This window comes from Mustela nivalis, assembly GCF_964662115.1.
Source record: "Mustela nivalis genome assembly, chromosome: 13".
Taxonomy (NCBI): domain Eukaryota; kingdom Metazoa; phylum Chordata; class Mammalia; order Carnivora; family Mustelidae; genus Mustela; species Mustela nivalis.
In genome coordinates this window covers 85,126,901-85,151,437 of record NC_139032.1, presented here as the reverse complement: position 1 = coordinate 85,151,437, position 24,537 = coordinate 85,126,901, and the positions used below count along the sequence as shown (strand labels likewise).

The following is a 24,537-nucleotide window of genomic DNA, read 5'->3' as shown; positions in this document are numbered from 1 at the left end:
CTCTCCCCCTCTCCACATCTTCCCGCCCCCGCAACTCAAGCGGACTTGTGTGCTCTCTCTTAAAAAAAAAAAAAGAAAAAAAAAAGTAAAAGGAACTAAGATTAAATTAGTCAAACTAAGTTGCTGCTAAGTTTAAGAGGTTAACTGTTAACCTCAATGTAATTACTAAGACTATACATGGAAAGGAAAGAAAAGAATCAAAATGGCATATCAAAGGAGAGTAAATAAATGCTTTTATTTTATTTTTTAACACACACACACACACACACACACACACACATTTAAGATTTACTAGACAGAGAAAGTCATAGTGAGGGAGGGAACACAAGCAGGGGGAGTCGGAGAGGGAGAAGCAGGCTTCCCACGGAGCAGGGAGCCCGATGTGGGGCTTGCTCCCAGGACCCTGGGATCATGACCTGAGCCAAAGGGAGATGCTTAATGACTGAGCCACCCAGGCGCCCCTTAACGGTTTTTAAAAGGTAGTAAGGGAGGAATTGTGGAACAAAAAACATACAAGATATATAGAAAACAGCTAAACGGTAGAAGTAAATCCTTCCTTATCAGTATTTAAATGTAAATGGATTACACTCCCCCATTAAAAGTTGGAGACTGGCAGAATGGATTAAAAAACATGACTTATTGGGCGCCTGGGTAGCTCAGTGGATTAAGCTGCTGCCTTCGGCTCAGGTCATGATCTCAGGGTCCTGGGATCGAGTCCCACGTCGGGCTCTCTGCTCAGCAGGGAGCCTGCTCCCTCCCTCTCTCCGCCTGCCTACTTGTAATCGCTCTCTGTCTGTCAAATAAATAAATAAAATCTTTAAAAAAAACATGACTTATTTATATCTTATCTATAAGAGACATGTAAAATGAGAGAAAAGATATTCCATGCAAAGAGTAACCAAAAGAGTTGGAGCGACTATATTATTATCAGACAAAATAGAATTCAAGTCAAAAAGGTTACAAGAACAAAGGACATTATATACGGATAAAAGGTTCAATCTATCAAGATGATATAACAACCATAAACATATATGTACCCAACAAGAGAAATATATATGGGACAAAATATATGAAGCAAAAAATGGACAAAACTGAATAGAGAAACAGACCAATCTACAACAACAGGTGGTGACTCCAACTTCTTTCAGTAATAGAAAAAACCAGATTTAGGATCTAAAAGGAAATAGAGGACTTAACATTATTACAAATCAATGACACCTAAAAGAATACAGAATATAATAAGTAATAAAGCTCTGATACATGCTATAATATAAACATGGAAAACATGCCAAATCATGCTAAACATTAACTTAAAGAAGCTAGACACAAAAGGACACAATTGTGTAATTTCGCTTATGAGAAATATCTAGAATGGGCAGATTCAGAGACAAAAAAGTAGATTAGAGGTTATTATTGGCTCAGGGGAATTAGAAATGGGAGTTATTACCCTGGGATCACAACCTGAGCCAAAGGCAGAGGCTTTAACTCACTGAGCCACCCAGGTGCCCCCGATATATGTATTTTTTAACCACACATTAAAAAAACCCCAAAACCTGGGAAGAAAAAAAAAATCACATAACTTTATTTTCAACTATGTCAAGGTGGTAATGGTCCTTAAAATTTAAAAGTATCTGACTTTTGGGGTGCCTGGCTGGCTCAGCTTGTGGAGCATGTGAATGTGACTCCTGATCTTGGAGTTGTGAGTTCGAGCCTCATGCTGGGCGTAGAGGTTAAAAATAAAATACTTTAGAAAAATATAAATAAAATACAAGCATCTGACCTCTACCCCTTAACTTTGGGTGAGTGTGGTATTTCTACACGTTCCCTGATCTTACTAACCTGCAAAGCCTGAACTTCTCCTTTGGGTTTTCCTGCTATATAAGCCTATTTATAAGCTCACAAGCAGCTGTTACCTATATTAATAGTATGGCTGTTGTTTCAATTAAAAAAAAAAAAAAACTTTGACAGAAGTAATTAACTCACAATAAACACTTAAATAAGTACACCACCATGAACTATCATATGCAAAATACTGTGGAAGAATTTCTAGAATGATCAAGGAATCTCACTGTACAGAGTTTATAATCTGGTAGGGGAGATTAAGAAAAATGCATACAACTGTGTTATTCAAGGAAAAGCCTGATAAAAGCACCACAAGAGAATTATTTTTTTTATTTTTTATTTTTTTTAAAGATTTTATTTATTTATTTGACAGAGAGAAATCACAAGTAGATGGAGAGGCAGACAGAGAGAGACAGAGGGAAGCAGGCTCCCCGCTGAGCAGAGAGCCCGATGCGGGACTCGATCCCAGCACCCTGAGATCATGACCTGAGCCGAAGGCAGCGGCCTAAACCACTGAGCCACCCAGGTGCCCCGACCACAAGAGAATTATAAACTCAAGAGAAATTCAGAGGAGGGGACCCGGTATACCCTACAGTCATATGTCCTTTCACAATAAATTTCAGTATCACAGAGTAAGATGGAAGACTTGAAAGCAATATATAATTCTTCCCATCTACCATATCCTAACCAAAATAATCTAGGAAAAATGAAAAAAATTGGCCTTAGTCCTGGAAACTAGCGACCAGAGTTATCTGGTTAAACTTTAATTAAGGACAGAGTTGAGATGGGGCCAGACTGAAAAGACGCATTACTCCTGCAACTCCACCTACTATGTCAGACAATCCTGGTATAGTAGCAGCAATGAAGAACGCTAATGCCTGTTCATTCGAAGGTCCATCCAGGGCTAAAACTGCAGAGCGGACTATGCGACAGGTCCTGCTGATTAGCAACATTCGTAGCTGGCTATACTGGAATACCGAAGGTTGCACAGTGCCTCAGTAGAAATTTTTTTAAAAACTTGACATGAGAGGGTGGGGCTCAGGAGTAGCCCCAGGAAGGAGGTAGACACATTTGTCGGCTGGGCCAAGACACGTTGAGTGTCTTGTCTTCAGCTTGGGTTGTGATCTTGGGGTCCTGGGATCCAGCCCCGTGTCTGGCTCTTGGCTCGGTGAGGAGGTCTGCTTCTCCTCCTCACTTTTTCTCTGTGCGTGTGCTCTCTCAAACAAATAAAATCTTAAACAATTTCCCTAACACAGAATAAAGTGCACAGAGCTCAAGCTCTCCTAAGACCTAGCCTCTGGCCCAGCCATTCAAGTTAACCCCTGGTGTCAGGATGATTCAGCCTGTCTTCCAACTAAAGAGCTAAGAGATGATTCTAACAGCATTGGTGTATATGGTAAAACAAACAAATAAACAAACAAAACAAAAACAACCCACCCACAAAGGTGGAAATTTTTCAGACCCAAGCAGAATGTTTCCCATTAAAGAATTAAAAACCTGACTGGTCAGGATGCCTGGGTGGCTCAGTGGGTTAAGCCTCTGCCTTCAGCTCAGGTCATGATCTCAGGGTCCTGGGATCCAGGCCAGCATCAGGCTCCCTGCTTGGCAGGGAGCCTGCTTCCCTCTCTCTCTCTCTGCCTGCCTCTTTGCCTACTTGTGATCTCTCTCTGTCAAATAAATAAATAAAATATTTTTTAAAAACCCAACCAACCAAACAAAAAAAATACCTGATTCGTTTCATTCTGTAAGTACATGAGGTCTGTAAATACATTCTACAATAACAAAAAAGAAAACAGTAATGAGTTAACAAAGAGCACAGTTTTGTTGCTGTTTTTTAAAGCAAGCTCTGTTTTTTAAAGCAAACCCAATGTGGGCTTGAATTTAAGACTCCAAGATCAAGAGTCACTAGCCATACTGACTGACCCAGACAGGCACCCCTAAAGAGCACAGCTTAGGCAGCATTTTTATTTTTATTCATTTAGTTTTTATTTTTAGTAGGCTCCATGCCCAGTGCGGAACCCAATGTGGGGCCTGAATTTACAACCCTGAGATCAAGACCTGAGCTGAGACCAAGAATCAGACGCTTAACCAACTGAGCCACTGAGGTGCCCCTCTAGATAGCATTTTAATTTTTATTTTTAAAAAATATTTTATTAAAAAAAATTTTTATTTATTTATTTGACAGATAAAGAGCAAGAGAGCACATGGGCGTGCATGCACACACACGCGCAGGGGGATAGGCAGAGGGAGAATCAGACTTCCTGCTGATCCTGGAATCATGACCTGAGTGGAAGGCAGACACTTAACCGACTGAACCACCCAGATGCCCTTAGACAGCATTTTCAAAATGATGACTCCAGGGGCGCCTGGGTGGCTCGGTGGGTTAAAGCCTCTGCCTTCGGCTCAGGTCATGATCCCAGAGTCCTGGGATCGAGCCCCACATCAGGCTCTCTGCTTGGTGGGAAGCCTGCTTCCCCCCCACCCCCTGCCTACCCCTCTGCCTACTTGTGATCTCTGTCTGTGAAATAAATAAATAAAATCTTAAAAAAAAAAAAAAGTTTCCACAAACTTATGAAGACATGGTATATATGAAAAAAAAAAGGGCTGATAACTTGAAGATGCAGAGAAACTAGTAACAGAGCAGAAATGCAAACAGCCGATTAGGTGCAGAACCACAACAACAGAAAATGGAATCAGTGATGTGGAAGGCACCCTAGGGGAACTTTTACCAGAATGCAGGAGGAGAATAAAATTATGAAAACAGCAAGAAAGAAGAGAATACAACAGGAGAAAAGGGAATAGAGATCCAATGTATGGCTAGTTAGTGTCCTTCAGACAAAGAATTGAATAGAGTAGAAGGAGCAATCAAATAAAATACTTAACAAAAGAAAATTTCTGAGTGAAAAATCTTGAGTATTCAGAAGTCTTGCTTCAGTAGAGGGGGGAATTTAGCCCCAAACATAATGTAGCTCTGGTCCTGTTAAACAGATCTTGAAAATAAGCCTCAAAGGGATCAAACTATTCAGAATATCTACATAGTACAGAAATATCCAGAGCCCAAGAAAGTAAAACTCATGCCTACCGTCTAATGAAAAATCACTAGACATGCAAAGCAGCAGGAAAATATAAACCATAATAAAGAAAGAAAAAAATGTGGTCAATAGAAATAGACCCAGAAATGACAAATTTATATAACTGGTAGAAAATTCTGTATTCCATATGTTTAAAATATAGCTTTCCTGTATTTAAACAGGGAATCTATTAAAAAAAAAAAAAATCAACCAAAAAACCACACACACCCAAATCGAATTTCTATGGATTAAACACAAATAAGCAGGGGTGCTTGGGTGTCTCAGTCGTTAAGTGTCTGCCTTTGGCTCAGGTGATGATCCCAGGGTTCTGGGACTGAACCCCACATCAGGCTCCCTTCTTGTGTTCCCTCTCTCGCTGTCTCTGTCAAATAAATAAATAAATTCTTTAAAAAACAAAACACAGATAAGCCAACACTGAAGAATAACAATACTGCAGAAAAAAGATCAGTGAACCTGAAAACACAGCAAGAGAAACAACCTAAAATAAAATGGGGGGGGTGGGGAGGACCAAAAAAAAAAAGGAGAGGGGAAGGGGAAACAAAGTATCAGTAAACCCTGAGAAACTTTAAGGCACCTAATTGGAGTCCCTGAAGGAGAAGACGTGGAGGTAAATTTACTTGAAGAAATAATAGTCAAAATCTTTCCAAATTTCATAATACAACAAATCCACACATCTAAGAACCTCAACAAATTCTAAGCACAAGCATAAAGAAAATTTCCCCAAGCTATACCATAATCAAATCACTTCAAACCAGTAAAAAGAAACTCTTAAAAGCAGCCAGAGGGGAAAAAGACCCATTCTGTACAGAGAACCAAGGATAAGAAAGGCTGCAAACTTCCTATCAGAAACAATGTCAGTCAGGAGACTGTAGACAATGCAAGACAGGCATCTTCAAAGTACTAAAAGTAAAAACCTGTCAACCTATATTCTATACCCAATCAAAATAGCTTTCAAAATAAAGGCAAAATACTTGTTCAGACACAGAAAAGATAGTGGAATTCACCATCAAAAAGGTCAAAAGTCAAAAGAATGGGTTTATGAAAACAGCAAAAAGCCAGGCAACATTATTAATATCAAAGTAAGAGTCAATGTAAAAAGTATCAAATGGGACAAGAGCTTATTGTTCTTATTGTTTTTTTGCAAGTTTATTGTTAGTTGATGAATTCCATAATTCATAATGAGGATAATCTTGCAAACTGTGTGTAAATGTAATATAGTCTCCAGGAAACAAGAGTGACAGAAACATAACTGTAGTAAGAAATATAATTTTCCCTCTTTTAATTCTTTAATCAGGTAGGCAAAGGATAACTGGAATGTAGAAACTTAGACAGGTATCACTGGTAATGCTAATTTAAATGAAACATACAACCTCTACAGTCTACAAATAACACATCTTTTTAAAATTTTTTAGGACATTTACCAAAAAATAAAAAAGAGAGAAAAAAGTGGGCACACACACCAGAGCACATCTGATTACATGTGATTATACATTGTAATAAATAAAGAAATATTAAAGAAAAAAATCTTAAACCCCCCAGTAAATTAAACAAAATTCTTAATTCTAAAACAATGAAGAAACTAAAACTGCAGTGTCAAATTCACAAAATTTGGAATAAAGAATGGACTATAAAAACATTATAGAAACTTTAAGACAGAAGACAATTCCACACTAAGAAATTTCAAAATCTCATGGATAAAAAGTTTTACAGAGAAGTATAAATTATCAGAACTGACCTGAGAAGAAAAAAAAGTCTGAACAGTTTACTGTGCAGAAATTCTGAAATAGTTCAAATGATTTCCAAAAGCACACCAGGCTTAGAATAATTTATGGGAAAAATTTTTAAAGCAAATTAATTCCTATACTGTATAAGCTGTTTCAGAGGGGAACGAGGAGCAAGGGAATAACGGTGGGAGAAAACTTATTTAAACTCTGGTATCTAAATTAGATATGAAAAAACTATAAGCCCGCCTCACTTACTAACAAAGAAAAATTATAAATCATATGGCATTCTGGTTTGTTTTCTTTAATCTCTTGTGGGTCAAGCGCACTGTGAGTATGGCACACTGAAGAAACTGAATTCTTGCCCCCATCCCACTGAGGGCAAGACCCTCACCCATGCTAAAACTACCACCAGAAAGCCAGCTGGCAAGCTCTCTCTGAGCTCTTCATTCAAGATCACTCCTATGCTTCATGTGGGAAGGACTGCTCGGATTACCCTGCTAAAGGTGCCGTCTGAACTTTAAATGTGGGCACTTGGGGCAGCACTGAAAACTTCTCAGTGATATGCAGATTGAAAGACAATCTGCTGATGCACTTAAAAGCAGGAGTAAGTCAAAGAAGTACAGGCTTAATTATAAGATTTCAGCAAGGGCGCCTGGGTGGCTTAGCATCTTAAGCATCTGCCTTTGGCTCCATTTATGATCCCGGAGTTCAGGGATGGAGCCCCGTATAGGGCTCCCTGCTCCACAGGGAGTCTGCTTCTCCCTCTGCCCCTTACCCAGCTCCTTGCTCACTCTCTCTTTCTCTCTCAAATAAATGATTAAAATCTTAGAGAAAAGATTTCAGTAAATGTAATCAAGGTTTGAGGCCATGAAAGTAACAGTGACTATGGAGAACAGAGAGGTAGAACTGGTAGGAGTGACTGAATTGCTCAGCAGAAAGATGCAAGGGGTAGTGCAAGACACAAACAATCCCATCCAGGGAGTGGAAAGGTAACCTCCAACATGGGAGAAAATATATGCAGATCACATTACTGTTAAGTGCTCTGTATTCAGAATATATGAAGAAGTCTGAAAATTTAATAGCAGACAACTGAAAAATGGGCAAAGGATTTGAACAGACATTTCTCTAAAGAAGATATACAAATGAGCACACAAAAAATGCTCAGTATCATTATTCACTAGGGAAAGGCAAATTCAAACCACAAGGAGAGATAACCATTCAGATGGCTATGATAAATAAAACAGACAAAAACAATTATTGACATAGATGTGGAAGGATCAAAACCATTATATATTGCTCATATGAATATAAAGTGGTACAGCCACTTTGGAAAACAGTTTGGCAACCCCTCAGTGAGTTAAACACAGAGCTACCATGTAACTCAACAATTCTACTCATAGGTCTATACCCAAGAGGACTGAAAACATATGGTATGATATCCACACAAATATCCACAATAGCAATATCCATCATGGCCAAAAAGTGGAAATAACCCAAAGGTCCTCATCTGCTGACTGAATAAATAGAAGGTGATATATCCATACAATGAAACAGTATTCCCTTTTATTATGTATTATGTATGTTTTCTTTTTTTAAAGATTTTATTTATTTATTTGACAGAGATCACAAGTAGGCAGAGAGGCAGGCAGAGAGGCCTCCCTGCTGAGCAGAGAGCCCGATGCAGGGCTCAATCCCAGGACCCTGGAATCATGACCTGAGCCAAAGGCAGAGGCTTTAACCCACTGAGCCCCCCAGGCGCCTCTATATAAGTATTCTTATATTATGCCATTCTTTTGGCAATAAAAAAGAACGAAGCACTGACAGATGTGGCAACATGGCTGAACCTTGAAAACATGATGCTAAGTGAAAGAAGGTAGATACAAAAGGCCACATCTTGTATGATTCCATTTATAAGAAATGTCCAGAACAGAAAGATTTATAGACAAAAAGTGAATCAGTGGCTGCCAGAAACTATGGGGAAAGGAAACGGTAGTGACTGACTGCCAACTGGGGTTTTCGGGCGGGGATGAAAATCCTCAAATTAGATTGTGGTAATGGCTATCTGAATATACTAACCCACTAAATATACTAAAAAACTTTTAATTGCACATGAATTATATCTTAATCGAGCAGTTTGAAAAATAAAGTAATGCAAGGTAAACTAGTTACTGACTACAAAGTTTCCAAACTGGGTAACAGGGAAAAATCTAATTATAGAGATAACAACAGTATCTACTATTCATTAAATGTGTGCATTGTACCAAAATCTATACAAAAGCACTGTATATATTTTATCTTAGTCCTTAAAATAACTCACTGGATAGGTTTTTTTTTTTTTTTTTTAAGATTTTTGTTTATTTATTTGACAGAGAGAGATCACAAGTAGGCAGAGAGGCAGGCAGAGAGAGAGGGGGAAGCAGGATTCAGGGCTTGATCCCAGAACCCTGGGGTCATGACCCGAGCCAAAGGCAGAGGCTTAACCCACTGAGCCACCCAGGCACCCCTGGATAGGTATTTTTTATTCCTATTGTATAGAATATATAATACGAAACAGACAAAGAGGTACACCATCTGCTTAAGGTCATATAACTAGTGGGTGGCGAAGTTGGGTTCAAAACACTTGCTCAGGCCCAATATAGCCTGATGATAGTATGAAAGGTAAAGGTGAATACTATTTTCACAAATAAATGGAAATAATCTATAATATACAATACATTCCTAAACTCCAGAGCAAATTATTTATAATCTTCAGACTTAATGATGTACTAGTAATTTTATTTATCTTGCACATAGTTCAGTTTTAAAACAATGACAACAATAACCCAATAGTAACCCAACCTATTCCCACTCACTCCCTCCATAGTTCACGGAGGCTCTCTGGCTTTTTTTAAAAGCAGGGAAAAACTGGGAAATATTGAAGAATCACCAAGCTCTAGATGATCTTCAAGGTATCTTCCAACTTTGATGAGTTTTAACAGTAGCCTGTATTAATTATACAGCTAAAGAATAGTATGTCAAGTTTTAGACATTAATAGGGAAGTAGGCCCATCAGTCCTGAAGCCCTCCAGAGATTTCATAATCAGATCAGAGGGTAATTTGCATGCTTACTATAGGGAGCCCATTTAAATACAGTAAATACCACTTCAGTAAATCTAAAGACTGGCGCAGATGTATAAAAATACCAATACCCCATGCCTACCAAAATTCTTTGTATTTAGCCAAATGCTTTACAGTTCACAAAACAGACTAGAGAAACCTGGGCTCTTGTAATATCCCTGAATCCTCATACTAATTTTAAAAATGAGTAAACTGAAGCTCAGGAAGGTTAAAAGACTTGTCCCACATCATATATCTCAGAAGGGTAGGTCAGGATTCAAAACAGTTTAATTTAAATCTATTATTTTTCTAAGTTAAAACAAGTCACTCAGCAGAGAAGTTTCTGTGAAGTTAAATAATGTAAAGCAGTGACTGGTCTTAAAATACACAAGAGCTCCTCCCCAGAATAGAAGTATAAGCAACTCTGGTCTAGAGCAATTAAATACAACTACATCATTATTTTTGCTGAAAAGAAGTATTTTAGTAAAAAATTTAAAAAACCTTTCTTTTTAGTAAGTTCATAGCTTACCTAATGCAAAGCTGTATTCCTAGGAAAAAGCCCTTTATGCCATGGCCATCAGAAAGCAGTAAGGATGAATGAGGAAGAGAAACCCATTTCTCTGTTTTGCTTCAAATTAAAATCGCACTGACTTCTGAAAGAAAAAAAATCATGTTGAAAATGTGAAAGAGATGCTGGTGACATTTACCGTGTCTGTGTACCTTCCTAATAAATACTACAGGTGTGTGAGCAGCAGAAAGAAAACTAATCAACACTGGTATTTTTGGTTATATTAACTTCAATTCTGTACCTTCTTTGCTTCTGTGTTGTATTTTTTAGCTTATTTATTCTTCTAAAAGATTTTTATTTATTTATTTGACACAGAGAAAGAGCACAAGCACGGGGAGCAGCAGGCCGAGGGAGAGGGAGAAGCAGGCTCCCTGCTGAGCAAGGAGCCCAGTGTAGGACTTGATCCCAGGACAGGACCATGGCTAGGCCTGAGGCAGATGCCTAACCTACTGAGCCACCTAGGCACCCCCGTGTTGTATTTTTTTTTTAAATTAAAAGATTTTATTTATTTGACAGAGATCACAAGTAGACAGAGGCAGGCAGAGAGGTGGGGGGGGGGCGCGGCAGAAGCAGGCTCCCCGCTGAGCAGAGCGCCCTATGCGGGGCTCAATCCCAAGACCCTGAGATCATGACCTGAGCTGAAGGCAGAGGCTTAACCCACTGAGCCACCCAGGCGCCCCCGTTTTGTATTTTTAATTTAATTTTGAATGTTAGATTCACACAAAAGTCACCAAAAAACACCAAAGGTTCTGTACACCCCGCAACCCCTCACCCAGTTTTAATAACATCTTACACCACACCATGGGGCACATTGGTTAAAAACAGAAAACCAACACTGATCAATGTCTATGTAACTTTACAGAATTAAACTATCCTTTGGAAAAGTCGTTTCAGTCTCCAGACCATGTCAATCAGCATTCCTGCAAGTTCTACTTGGAAGACTTCGGGTGAAGAACTTAGTAAAACCTGTTTTAGCATTAAAAAAAAAAAATTAGCTACCTACTTGATGAGGTTTGATTCTTCCTTTAATTTTAAGCCACTGCTGAATGTTTTACTTAAAACTCAGGGCAAACATTCCATTGTGGTAAACTCTGAGATTCAAAAGCAAAGGTATTGTTCTAACCACTAACTCCCCACTTATCAGTCATCCTGCCATTACAGTACAATATAGCTAAGGAAATGGTTTTAAATGCCCTCTCATATTCATTAGCATTTGGGGTAAGAAGCTCAACTCAAGGAAGTCAGAAGGCAGAAACAGTATTCAGTTTCAGGAAAATGATTAGCTACAGAAGACCAACAAAATAAAGGAAAATTTTTGTTCTCAACATGTTACAAATAAGACAAAGATCCTTCTATTGCAACTGTACATATAAATAAGGTAAAAAGGAAAAGTTCATGACAATGATACAGAGTATATTTAACTGATTTTAAGGGGCATATTTCAAAATTTCTGCAATCAGGATGTGATGGCCAAGTGGAGATTTTAATGTTTGTCACTGCCTGAGACAAAGATAGAGCATTCCTGAGAGCCTCATTAGTATTTCTGAAGACACAAAGGAGGACACTGTAGGAAAGGAAGGACCGAACTCTGAACTGAAAAGTATTTAAGGGTAGGAATGTTAAAAGTTTGTAACAAACACTTTAACCAAATAATTTCACTTCTTTTTCTTTTTTATTTAGGCTGTAGAATGATGTCATTTAAAAATATCTAAGTAAGTCTAAAAATGTTTTCTCAATAAGAATTTTATAAGCCTAGGGTGCCTGAGTGGCTCAGTCAGTTAAGCAGCTGCCTTCAGCTCAAGGTCATCATCTCAGGATGGTGGGATAGAGCTTAGAATTGGAGTCCCTGCTCAGCGGGGAACCTGCTTCTCTCTCTTCCTCTGGCCCTTCCCCTGCTTGTGCTCTCTCTCTCTCAAATAAATAAAATCTTTAAAAAATAATTTTTTTAGAAACCTAAATGATTAAAAAGCACATGTCATAGCTTAATTGGCAGTGTTTTCTCCTTCTTTGGTGGCAGAGAAAACAATCTATGGTATCTAGGATTCCATACAGCAGTAATTCAGCTTGATAAACTACAACACCCGCAACCCGAGAGCTTAAGAGAACAGTACACAAAGGCCTCCCCCAACAGAAAACACACAGGAAATGACACATAATTTTGCATTATCATAATAACAGGGTTATTTTTCCAACCCTAAGAGCTTTCTTCATGTAAAAAGTAAAATCTTCCTCAAATTTCCCATGGGCATACAGCAGATTTCTGCATTATATCTAAGGAACATGGAGGGAGAAGAGCTAGGGCAGGAATCTGCCCCAAGAAGAAAACTTGAGGGAAGATTTTAACCAACTTTTTTTTTTTTTTAACCCAAACTCCTTTCTAAGAACATTAGCTGTGATGAGAGCAGGTATCAACAAACAGTAGGTTCGACTAAATGTTCTGACATCCAAAAATAAAATTTTAAAATCACATTTTCAAAGAGCTGATTAATTCCAAGCTTCTCCAATGAGCAGTATTTTTCCTGTACTGTGGTAAAATATACTTAACATAAAATTTACCATTTTATTTAAAGTGTACAATTAGTGGCATTAAGCATATTCACAATGTTGTGCAACCATCACCACTATCCATTTCCAGAACTTTTTCATCATTCCGAACTAAACCTCCGGATCGGTTAAACAGTAACGCTCCATCCCCTACTCTGCCAGCCCCTGGTAATCTATATTCTACTTTTTGTCTCTGAATTTTCCTATTTTAGATACCTCACATAAATGGACCCATAAGATAAGTGTTCTTTTGTGTCTGGCTTACTTCTTCAGTGAGTACTTTAGTAAAGCAAAGAATGAAATCCCAAATTATGAGGTTTCTTAATAATTTAACTGCACAGTGACACAATCTCTTAACTAAGCAAACAGGCTTCCCAGAAATCCTCCTGTTCCATGAGCCCCAAGGGGCAGAGAATCTTAGACTGACCCTTCCTTTGCCTGTAGACAGGCCTAGTTATGCAGTTGGAACCCAAGGAGCTGGCTCCTGAGAGCCCTGGAGGCTATCCTGGGGTAAGTGGATGGAGCAAAGCGAAGAAAGGAGCTGTGCAGGCTTAAAAACCATGGGTAGGAAGAGGCGTGATTTATCAAGCTACTTTGGCCTTGAGATGGTCTCCAGTTTGCGGGCCAGAAGGAGCTCCTGCACCCGGACACTTAGGTTGGGCGACACCTGTCAGAGTTGAGGCCAGACTGCAGTCTACTGGCTGAGAGTGTCGCCAGTTCAGGAAGCTTCACGGGGTCATGAGTCACTGCATGGCTCAGAGGTCCGGGCAAGCCTGCCCTGCCCCGCCCAGACAAACCCGGTTAGGAGACCACAAACAAGACACAAAACTGGCAGAAACACAGATGGCCAAAGCGCAGGGCTGACAGGCAAGCCGTGAATGAGAGTAAAGACTGAGAGGGAAACAAAGGGTCAAGAAACACAAGCAAAGTAGAGAGAGAAACAAAAACAAGGTCCAGATGGAGATGCGCTCAAGAGAGAGAAACCGGAGAGAAATGCAAAGTTGTCAGGAACAGAGTTGAGAGGCAGAAAGGGCAGGTGACAACAGGTGACAGAGACCGCAACAGACGTGAGACACGACTTAGAAGTAAACAGAGGCAGATACCAGCAAAGTCCGGGTGCAGCGCTTCTCCCGGCCTTGGCTCGAACCCGAGGCCGCCACGCCGCACCCACACGGCGCCCCCGAAAGGCCGGCGGACGTACCGGGGCGGGATCTCTAAGCGCTCTGGCCCGCCGAGGTCCGCCGCCACGGGGTGACCTTGGGCGAGACGCTGCCTCGGGGGCCCTGGGGTCGCGGTCCGCGTACTGGGCTGGCCGGAAACCACAGGAGTCGGACCGGGCTGCCGGGACTCCAACCGCCAGAGCGCGGCTGAAGCATCCCCGTCTGCGGAACGGGCCTGCCGGGCCAGCGGCGCGCGCGCGCCGGGACCTGCAGAGAAGCCCTTAAACCTCTCCGGCTGCCCTCCCTGCCCTCTCGCTACCTGTTGTCCCGACTCCGCAGTACCTGCTAACGGCTCCGCGCTCACATAACCCGGCCGCCGGACACTTTCCGCCACCGGCGTCAGGCCCGTTCAAGCCGTCGCCGCCGCGACCGCCTCAGCCTGCGCCTCCCGCCCCCGGAAACGCTTCCCGGTTCCGCCCCCCCAAAACGCCAGTGCTTCCGGGGGTGCGTCAGAGAGAAAGCGGTGTGCGCATGCGAGACTGGCTTTCGGGGCGGGGTGTCCAGAGAGCGCGCCGTTGCAGCCAGCTACTGCGCAGTGTAACCTGGCGCAGGTCATTTAGCTTTAAGGGCTGTTAGTGAGGCCGCTGCTGGGAATTAGGGAGCTGATACGAAGTCCTAACCCCATTTCAAACTGTATCTCTTTCTTGCTGCCTAGCAGAGATCGTGTCAAATCCTTTTTTGCCTCCATAGTGCCTTTGGCACCTAGTGGATACTCAAGTCATGTACAACGAAAGGAACAGTTTCCTCTGTGTGGCAGGCGCTGTGCTGGGTTCCCATTTTGTTCAGGTACTAGTGGAGATTCTTTGATCTCAGGGGAGGTAGATCTTCACTGTTGCTAGAAGGAATGACTCATAATTAGTCCAGGCTATTCATGCTAATCTCATTGGCCAGTGGTTAGACAAGGCAGTCAGGTGACCAACTTGTGGGTGTGGGTTTAGCAAAGTCCACTAGGACTTTAGTTGAGTATCCTCAAGTGCTTTGTCATTTTTATTTGATTCCTGTTTCTAAGTAGACCCGAAGGTTGGAAGTTCAGTCCCAGTCATGTGCTTATGATGTGACAAGCAAATGCTAAAGCTGGCAAAATGGAAGGACTGAAAGAGCCTAGGTCTCATATGACATTAAGCTACCGTGCTTAGCTTGCCTCTGGATGTTTTGTTGCATGAGCCTAATACATTTCTACTTGGACTTTATTTCTAGCAATATTGTAGACTCTTCAAATATAACAGCAACAAAATATGTTAAAATGCTAGGAGAAATATTGAAAGCACCCTTTTCAATACATAGATAAGCTTGTGAGAAAGTCAGGAAAATCATCTGAGACCAGGAAGAAAGCAGAAACACAAGCCTAGGGAGTTAGATAGTGTTGATGTTCAGAAGTTATGCAGAGATACAGTCTGCATTGTTCTGATAGGTTAGCATGTGTGTTATACTGATAAATATTTTTTTAAAAAGGATTTTATTTATTTGAGGGAGAATGAGTGAGAGAGAGCATGAGAGAGGAGAAGGTCAGAGGGAGAAGCAGACTCCCCAAGGAGCTGGGAGCCCGATGCAGGACTCGATCCTGGAAGTCCAGGATCATGACCTGAGCCGAAGGCAGTTGCTCAACCAACTGAGCCACCCAGGTCCCCTATACTGATAAATATTTTGAAAGTCATCTCTAGAGATAGGTAAACAATGATGATACTGCTAGCTGTAGGGGCACTTACCGAGGTCCAGGCAAGATGAGAGCCAAACTGGATGATCAGGTTGGGACCCCAAAAGGGGATATATCTTTAGGGGAAGGATAAACTAGAAGAAAAAAAAAATCTTCCCAGCAGAGCTAGGCAGTAAGGAAAGTTGTCTCTCTCTGTCTTGGCTCTAGGTAGAGAGGCAGTGCATTTTACCTCTAATGGAGGCATGGTTAAAGTCTGACCATCAGATGGCCACAACGTTTGCATGGTCCAAAAGCCCACAAGCAGAACATTTCAATTTAAAACGGGTCTGAGTTGATAGTACCTCTGGTACTTGGCTGAAACACACACATGTCCTATCTGGAAGAACTCACTGTCAACCCAGGTCTCAAAGAATTCCCACAGATAGGCTTCCAAATCAATATGATCTCACAATCAAGAACCACAAAACCCATAAGGAAATAAGCAGAGAAATCAAGTAGCAGATTTTCTTCTTTAGAAAGATTTTATTTATTTTAGAGTGAGAGAGCAAGCACAAATAGGGTAGGAGCAGAAGGAGAGGGGTGGGAAATAACCCAGCAGATTCTGCTCTGAGCACCCAGCACCCTGAGATCATGACCTGAGCCGAGACTAACTGACTTAACTGACTTAACTGACTGAGCTACCCAGGTGCCCCAAGATCTGCCTCAAACGAGTAGCTCATGGGAAGGTTTAAGCACCAAATTGGGTCTAGCTGAAGAGAAGTTAGTGCATTAAAAGATAGATTTGAGGAAAATAATCCAAACACCATCCCAGAGAGACAAAGAAATGGAAAAGAGTGAAGAGGTTCATCATAGGCTTGTCAATTATGTTAGGAGATTATAAAGTGAATGTGAGCAAGGCAACTGTCAAATAATGATTGAGAATTTTCCAGAATTGATGAAGGATAGGAATCCTTGAGAAACGCACTGAATTACCAGGTATGATAAGGAAATAGAAAACCTAGATCTATTCTGGTGAAACTGCAGAACACCAAAGCATAAGAGAGAAATTTTTAAAAACATTTGTTTATTTTGAGAGAGAAAGAGAGAGAGGGAGAGAGAACACATGATCGTGGGGGGAGAGGCAGAGAGAGGTAATTTCCAGCAGATCACAGTCTGAGCGAGGAGCCCAACAAGGGGTTTAATCTCACGACCCTGAGACCTGAACGGAAACCAAGAGTTGGACACTCAACTGACTGAGCCATCTAGGCTCCCCAAAAGATGATTTTAAAAGCAGAGAGGAAAGTCAGACAATCTATAACAGAATAATGTGATACCAGCTCCTGATTGCTCAATGGCACTAATGGAAGCCGTGATAATAATAGTAGTATGAAATGATATAATTAATGAAATAATCGCCTTAATTTAATGAGAGAAAATAATTGTCTACTTAGTCTTAGTCCCTGTATGCAAACCCTCTGCCATGATCCTTCTTAGTTAGAATGAAATCCATTCTTAGTTAGAATGAAAACACAGTACTATTCAGATGAAAAAAACAAAGAGTTTCAGGGTGCCTCAGTGTCCAGTTGGTTAAGCATCTGACTTCCAACTCAGAGGTCATGATCCCAGGATCCTGAGATCAATTCCTGCATCAGGTTCCCTGCTTAGCAGGGAGTCTGCTTCTCCCTCTGTCCCGCCCCCTGCTTGTGCTCATTCTCTCTCTCAAAAATAAATAAATAAAATTTTTTTAAAAAGTTAAAAAAAAAAACACCTAAGAGTTTCTACGAACAGAACTTAACTGAGGGAACTTCTAGAAGATATATTTCAAGAAGAAATAAAATCCCAGGAGGAAGATCTGAGTCACAATAAAGGTTGGTGAGCAAATAAAATAGCAAACATGAGTAAATATGAACAAATAACAGGACAAGAAACAAGAACAATTTATAATTTGTGGGATTCAGAAAGGCAAAACAGAAATAATGGAGTGATTGTATGTGAAGTATAAGAGGATACTGGAAGGTAATGGGTGTATAGTAAGCTTGTCCTTGAACATGTATGAGTTATCTGTTGCATAACAAACAGCCACAAAACCTCAGAGGGATACAGCTATATTTGTTTATTACTCACACGTCTGGTGTCAGCTGGGCGTGGATTAGGAAGCTCTGCTGAGCTTGGCTGGACTTGCTTATGTGTCCGGGCTCAGCTAATCTAGAATGGTCTTGGCTAGGGGCCTTTACTCTGCTCCATGTGTCTCACTCACCAGCCAGGCTGTCAGGGTGAGTTCTCATGGCAATGGCAGGGACACAAAAGAGAGCAATGGAAATGTACAAGCACATTTTCAAGACTCTTCTTACACCTAATTAGCCAAAGCAAATCACATGACTCAGTCCAGCGTTATAGCAGGAGGAAGCTATGAAGGATCATGGCAGAGGGTTTGCATACAGGGAAAGCAAAGAGTTGGAGCCACTGGTTCAATTAATCCAAGGTCTTTGTACTGTCCATAAAAATATTGATTAACATTAGACTTTAATTAGATATGAACATTAGAATTGGGGGGTTACCGGGGCGCCTGGGTGGCTCAGTGGGTTAAGCCGCTGCCTTTGGCTCAGGTCATGATCCCAGGGTCCTGGGATCGAGTCCCGCATGGGGCTCTCTGCTGAGCAGAGAGCCTGCTTTCCTCTCTCTCTCTGTCTCTCTCTGCCTGCCTCTCTGCCTACTTGTGATTTCTCTCTGTCAAATAAATAAATAAAATATTTAAAAAAAAATAGAATTGGGGGGTTACCATGGAAAGAATAAAAATAGAGCTACTGACCAAACCAGAGGAAGAAAAATAACATTTTAAGAAAGACTTTATTTATTTATTTGAGAGAGAGAATGCACATGAGTTGGGAGGAAGGGCAGAAGGAGACATCAACTCTCCACTGAGCAGGGGGCCTGACTTGGGGCTTAGTTCCAGGACCCTGGAATCACCTGAGCCAAAGGAAGATGCTTAACCAACTGAGCCACCATGGCACCCTGAAAGCCAATATTTTAAAAAAGAAAGGAAGAAAAGGGGGGAAGGCAGAAATAAAAACATAAAACATGGAAAAAATACAAAGCACAAAATAAAGTGGAAAAAGAAATTAAAATGTATCAACAGGGGCTCCTGGGTGGCTCAGGGGGGAGCCTGTTTCCCTTCCTCTCTCTGCCCACATCTCGGCCTACTTGTGATCTCTGCCTGTCAAATAAATAAATAAAATCTTTTAAAAAAATTATCCAGTTTCAGGGCACCGGGGTGGCTCAGTGGGTTAAGTCTCTGCTTTCTGCTCAGGTCATGATCTCAGGGTCCTGGGATCGAGCCCCATATCCGGCTCTTTGTTCCACAGGGAGCCTGTTTACCTCCCCCTTCTCTGCCTGCCTCTCTGCCTACTTGTGATCTCTCTCTTCCTCTGTCAAATAAATAAAATCTTTAAAAAAATTATCCAGTTTCATTGTAGGTGAGGCATCTGTAAATGAATGAGGAAAAGGTCTGCAAATGTGTGGAAGGATTCTGCTCACAGATTGGTCCATAAATGTTTTTAGTTCTGTGTTTCATGAAAACTTGAGATGGGAAATCATGGGGGAAAAATCATCAAGGTATATACTGTTTGAAACAAAAAGATGGAAAATTTGAATTAAAAGAGTGGTAGAAGAGATTTCATGCTGTTCACTATTTTAACTTTGGACAAAATAGACTTTAAGGCAGAGTCAATGCCAAAAATAGTGTGATGGATTGTAGTATTGTTTTTGAGGCCTGCATTTCCCACTCCATGGACTTTAGGCTGAGTCACTGAAACATGAATGGAAGTGAAATGTGTGCACTCCTGAGTTGAGCTTTATGAACCATGGTTCCCTCCCTCTGCCACAAGATGATATCCCAGATGCGGAGGCGGCTGTGGCCTGGGTCATTGAATGAAGATACAGAATGAAGAATGGGTAGTGCTACACATGACCCGCAAAGGACAGAGACCCTGAGTGAGGAATTAACCCTTATGGTCGTAAGGCACTGACAATTTGCATTCAGGTGTGGGCATGTAACTTTCTTTGACTCATGTCAAATGAAAAGTCTCATTTCCAGGTGGATAACTTTAAGAGCAAGTGTGTGATTCATGCCGTCATGATATCTTTCAGCCTAACTTTGCAAAAGATGACTAATAAAATGAAGCTACTTGATAATGAAAAGACTTCAGCTTACCAGAAGTACATAATCATTCTAAATCGTATCCACACAGCGTTATAGCTCCAAATGAGAGTCAAGAGTAAAAACTGGCGGTAGTACAAAAAGGAACTGACAAATTCACCATCATAGTGGAGACTGTGGAATTCATTAGTGCTGTCTACCAAATATTTGCCATCTTTCTCCTGGGTGTATGGTAAGCCCGCCCTTGAACATACATAGGACCATGCAACTTTCTTTGACTAGCAAGAAAAGGGAATCACTTCTTTTTTCCATCCAAGTGCCTTGGATCACTTCCAGGTGGGAGCTTTAAGAGCTAGGGCATGATTTCCCTATTTCCTCTTTCTCTCTGCCACAGAGACCAGCAAAGCTCCAGAAGGTGGCTGCCCCATCAAAATTAGTCCTAGAGTCCTTCAGTGCAACACGAAGCAGAGCCCCAGGCTGACCAGAGATAAAAACAGAGAATAATGAAGAGATAATGCCTTGAAAGCTGTAAGCTTCTGAGACTTCAAAGTTGGGTGTTTATTATTTTAGCAGAACCTACGTTCCCATGACTAGTGCAGATATATCTTCCCATTTTTATTATTTTATTTCTTAAAGATTTCACATATTTCTTTATTTGTCAGAGAGAAAGAGAGAGGGGGAGAATACCGCAGGGGGAGAGCAGGAAGCAGAGCAGGCAGAGGGAGAAGCAGGCTCCCTGTGGAGCAAGGAGTCCGATTTGGGGCTTGATCCCAGGTTCGTGGGATCATGACCTGAGCTGAAGGCAGCCGCTTAACCGACTGAGCCACCCAGATGTTCCTACCTTTGCATTTTTAAATGAAGGTACACTTTATGGTTAAATTTACTCTTTTTGGAATATGGCTTAATAATTAAAAAAAATTTTTTTTTTAATTTTAAGTAGGCTCTATGCCCAGCATAGGGCTCAAACTCACCACCCTGAGATCAAGAGGTGCCTGCTCCACAGACTGAGCCAGGCAGGTGCCCCTCACTTTATGAGTTTTGACAAATGCATACAGTAATAGAACTACCACCAGGATCAAGATGTGGAACAGTTCCAGCCACTGGAGAAATTCCTTGGTGCCCCTTCATAGCCGGCCCCTCACCCCTAGCAAACACCATTCTGTTTTCTTTCCCTACAGTTTTGCCTGTTCCAGAATGGACTCGTATATGATAGCATATGCAGCCTTTTGGGTCTGGCCTCCTCCACTTAGGGTAATGCATTTGAGATTAACCTTCAGGAGCGCTGCTGGGCCTTTAGCAGTGTACTCCTTTTTGTTGCTAAGTGGTATTCCCCATAAAGGTGCACAGTTTGCTGAGCATCTCTCTTCCGTGTAGTAGTACCTTTTCACATTTATCTAGTAGCAAGAAAGTCATATTTTCAACATTTTGCCCCTAGAAGTCCTCCTCCAACTCTAAAAGTTCGTTAGACAAATTTGCCGCTACTTGCATCGTCATGCACAACCTTTTTCTTTTTTTTAAAGATTTTGTTTATTTATTTGACAGAGATCACAAGTAGGCAGAGAGAGGCAGGCAGAGAGATAGGGGGAAGCGGGCTCCCCGCAGAGCAGAGAGCCCAATGAGGGACTCAATCCCAGGACCCTGAGATCATGACCTGAGCCGAAGGCAGAGGCTTAACCCACTGAGCCACCCAGGCGCCCCACACACAACCGTTTTATGGGCTGTTTCTGTCTACTTAACACAGAGAAGCTGGTGCCTTCTCTTGCCCTGCTACATTGGTTTCCCCACCACTTCCCAGCCCCTGTAAATCTTTCCCTGCTGCTTATTTCTGGTCCCAAACCCAATGCCTCTGGGTTGAGGTTTATGTGATGGCAACCTCCTTGCCCCCAATCTCTAGCACCAATGACTGTATTGGTCTGCTATCATTGCAAAATCAATTCTCCCCAAAACTCAGGGGCTTAAAACAACGACTATTTATTCTCACTCTTGTGTCGGCAGGTAAGCGGTGGGGTGGCTGATTTAAGCTGGGCTCTAGTGGACAAGTCTGCTTCAAGCTGTGGGTCCCTTGACAGGTTGGGCTCAGGTCTGCCCATGTTTTCATTCTGTGCCCGGCCAAAGGGACAGGAGTGACCCAGGGCAAACTCTTCTCAGGAAATCAAGTTGCACTGTGAAAGCACATTTCTCATTTTTGCTTTTATCCTCTCCTTTCACATCCCACAGGCCACAGCGAGGCATGTGGCTGAGTCCACAATCAAGGAGAAGAAAAGTCCACTCCTCTCCCACTCTGCAGGGGAACCGCAGAGTCACCTAGTGAGAAAGGGAGGGAGGGGTGAAGAATCAGGGCCAAGCACTCAAGGTATCGCCATTACTCTGTGTCCTAGGATGAGAAGAATTCGGGGAGGGGGGGGCATTCAGGAGAGGGTGAAGAACAAGAATGAAAGTCCGGAGAACCCAGCGGGATGGGGAGAGCCCTGAGGAGTCTGCGTTGTGGCCAGAAGTCTCAGATGCAGGAAGCATGAAAGTTCACTTAAGATAAAGGATATTTGAGGGGCGGCTGGGTGGCTCAGTCATTAAGCGTCTGCCTTCACCTCAGGTCATGATCTCAGGGTCCTGGGATCGAGCCCCACATCAGGGTCCCTGCTTGGCCGGAAGCCTGCTTCTTCCTCTCCCACTCCTTCTGCTTGTGTTCCCTCTCTCACTGTGTGTGTGTGTCTCTCTTTCTGTCAAATAAATAAACAAAATCTTTAAAAAAACCCATAAAGGATATTTGATATGTGCATTTAAGGAGTTCTGGGCTTGGATGCTCAATGATGTTCGCTCCTGTCCTCTGGCATCCTGATCTTTCAGTAAAGGCTGTGTGTGTGTGTGTGTGTGTGTGTGTGTGTGTGTACATCAAAGGAAGGGTCAAGTTCTTCTGGAAACAATGAGGTCCTGGGACAGAAATAGAATAAAATTCAGCGTAAGCGGACATTTTAGTCCAGGGGTTACTAGTAAGAGGTCTGCTCTGGCTACTTGGAGCCATCTTGGGGGCACACCGAGCTCCCCATAGGAGAAGAGGTGTTCCTTTCCCTCCGATCATATTTGTATTGAAAGGGTCAGGAAGCTAGCTTAACTCTGGTTTATAAGGAAGATCAATTTCTAATCCAAGGGAGTTTAAAACCACACCCCTGCCCTTCTGCCTGGGATTTTAACTCTTCCCTGCCCAGTATCCTCACTGGCCCCAGAGCGTTCTACTCTAATCCTTCCTTTGATGGAGAAAAGTCTTCCTTTCCAGCTCTCTCCTGCCTCCCGTAGGTCCCCACCCTCCCTGTGGACCACGAACTTAGCTTCTCTGCCGTCCTGGCCTCCTTGGCAGGCACACCTCTCCAGCTGTGGGTGGCCTGCCCTCGCCCATGCTTGTTTCTCCATCCAGCTGATTTTTCAATACCTTCATTCATCAGTGTAGTAGGCAGAATAACAGCTCCCTAAAGATGTCTTTGTCCGAATCCTCAGAACCCGTGAATATGTTACCTTACATGGAAAAAAAGGACTTTGCCAGTGTGATTTAAGGTTGAAGACCCAGAGGTGGGAAGATTCCCTGAATTACCTTGGGTGGACCTGATTGAATCCCACGAGTCCTTAAAAGTGAAAAGCCTCTCTTGCCTGGGTGTGAGATGAGATGGAAGAAGAAAAAGGAGAGATTTGCAGCATTAGGAGGGGGCTCAACCTGCTTTTGCTCGTTTTGAAGATGGGGGAAGGCAGCCACTAGCCAAGGAATGTGGGTGGCTTCCAGAAGCTGGAAATGGTCCTTGGCTGACAGCCAGCAAGGAAACTGTCTGTCCTCTAACCTGTAAGTAATTGAATCCTACCAACAATCCAAGTGAGCAAGGAAATGGATTCTTGCCTTGAACTTCTCTAGGAAGGGCAAGATCCATGTCAGACATTTGACCTATATCCTCTCTCTACAAAATGCCCTACAGGGGTCCCTGGGTGGCTCAGAGGGTTAAAGCCTCTGCCTTCGGCTCAGGTCATGATCCCAGGGTCCTGGGATCGAGCCCCATGTTGGGCTTTCTCCTTGGCAGGGAGCCTGCTTCTTCCTCTCTCTCTCTGCCTGCCTCTCTGCCCACTTGTGATCTCTCTCTGTCGAAAAAGTAAATAAAATATTAAAAAAAAAAAAAGAAAAAAAATGGCCCTACAAAACTGTGAAATAATAAATTTGTGCTGTTTAAGTGGTTAAATGTATAGTAATTTGTGGTGGCAGCAATAGGAAACCAATATAATTAGTAAATGTTTTTTGAAGGCCGCAATATTCCGGGCCCCGAGCCAGCCTACAGGATTTAGGGTGAATGAAGTAGTGATAATACCTGGTCTCAGAGAGTTTGCTGTGCAGCAGGAAAAGAGAGGTGAAAAGGCAGTTTCAGTCCAGCAAAGGAACTAAGATCTGTGGGAGCAGAGAGGAGGCCCTCACTAGTGCTTGGGGGCGGGGGAGACAGTAGGGAATGGCAGGGATTGTGATAAACTGAAAGCGCGTGACCTCTCAAAGGCCTGCCTTTTGTTGCCATGACAACAACAGTCCAGTATTGTTAGTTCCTCCCATTTTTCAAAAGTAGCAAAACAGGGGCGTCTGGGCGGCTCAGTGGGTTAAAGCCTCTACCTTCGGCTCAGGTCATGATCTCAGGGTCCTGA

General features: G+C 42.2%; 1 protein-coding gene across 9 annotated transcripts in view; it reads right to left on the bottom strand.

Moving 5' to 3' along the window:
* ZBTB43 (zinc finger and BTB domain containing 43) overlaps positions 1-24,336 on the bottom strand; it is a 35,837-nt gene extending 11,501 nt beyond the window's left edge. Inside the window, exons 1-3 of one of the 9 annotated variants that reach the window (XM_082695683.1) lie at positions 14,369-14,483; positions 10,284-10,407; positions 5,142-5,295 (exon numbers count right to left, since the gene is read on the bottom strand). The gene's annotated coding sequence lies outside the window, so the exon portion shown is untranslated. Of the gene's footprint in view, positions 1-3,569; positions 3,590-5,141; positions 5,296-10,283; positions 10,408-13,969; positions 14,507-15,792; positions 16,102-24,215 lie in introns of those variants that run through there. The other 8 variants (XM_082695682.1, XM_082695684.1, XM_082695687.1 and 5 more) reach the window with 8 other exon arrangements.
* Positions 24,337-24,537: the final 201 nt, after the last annotated feature.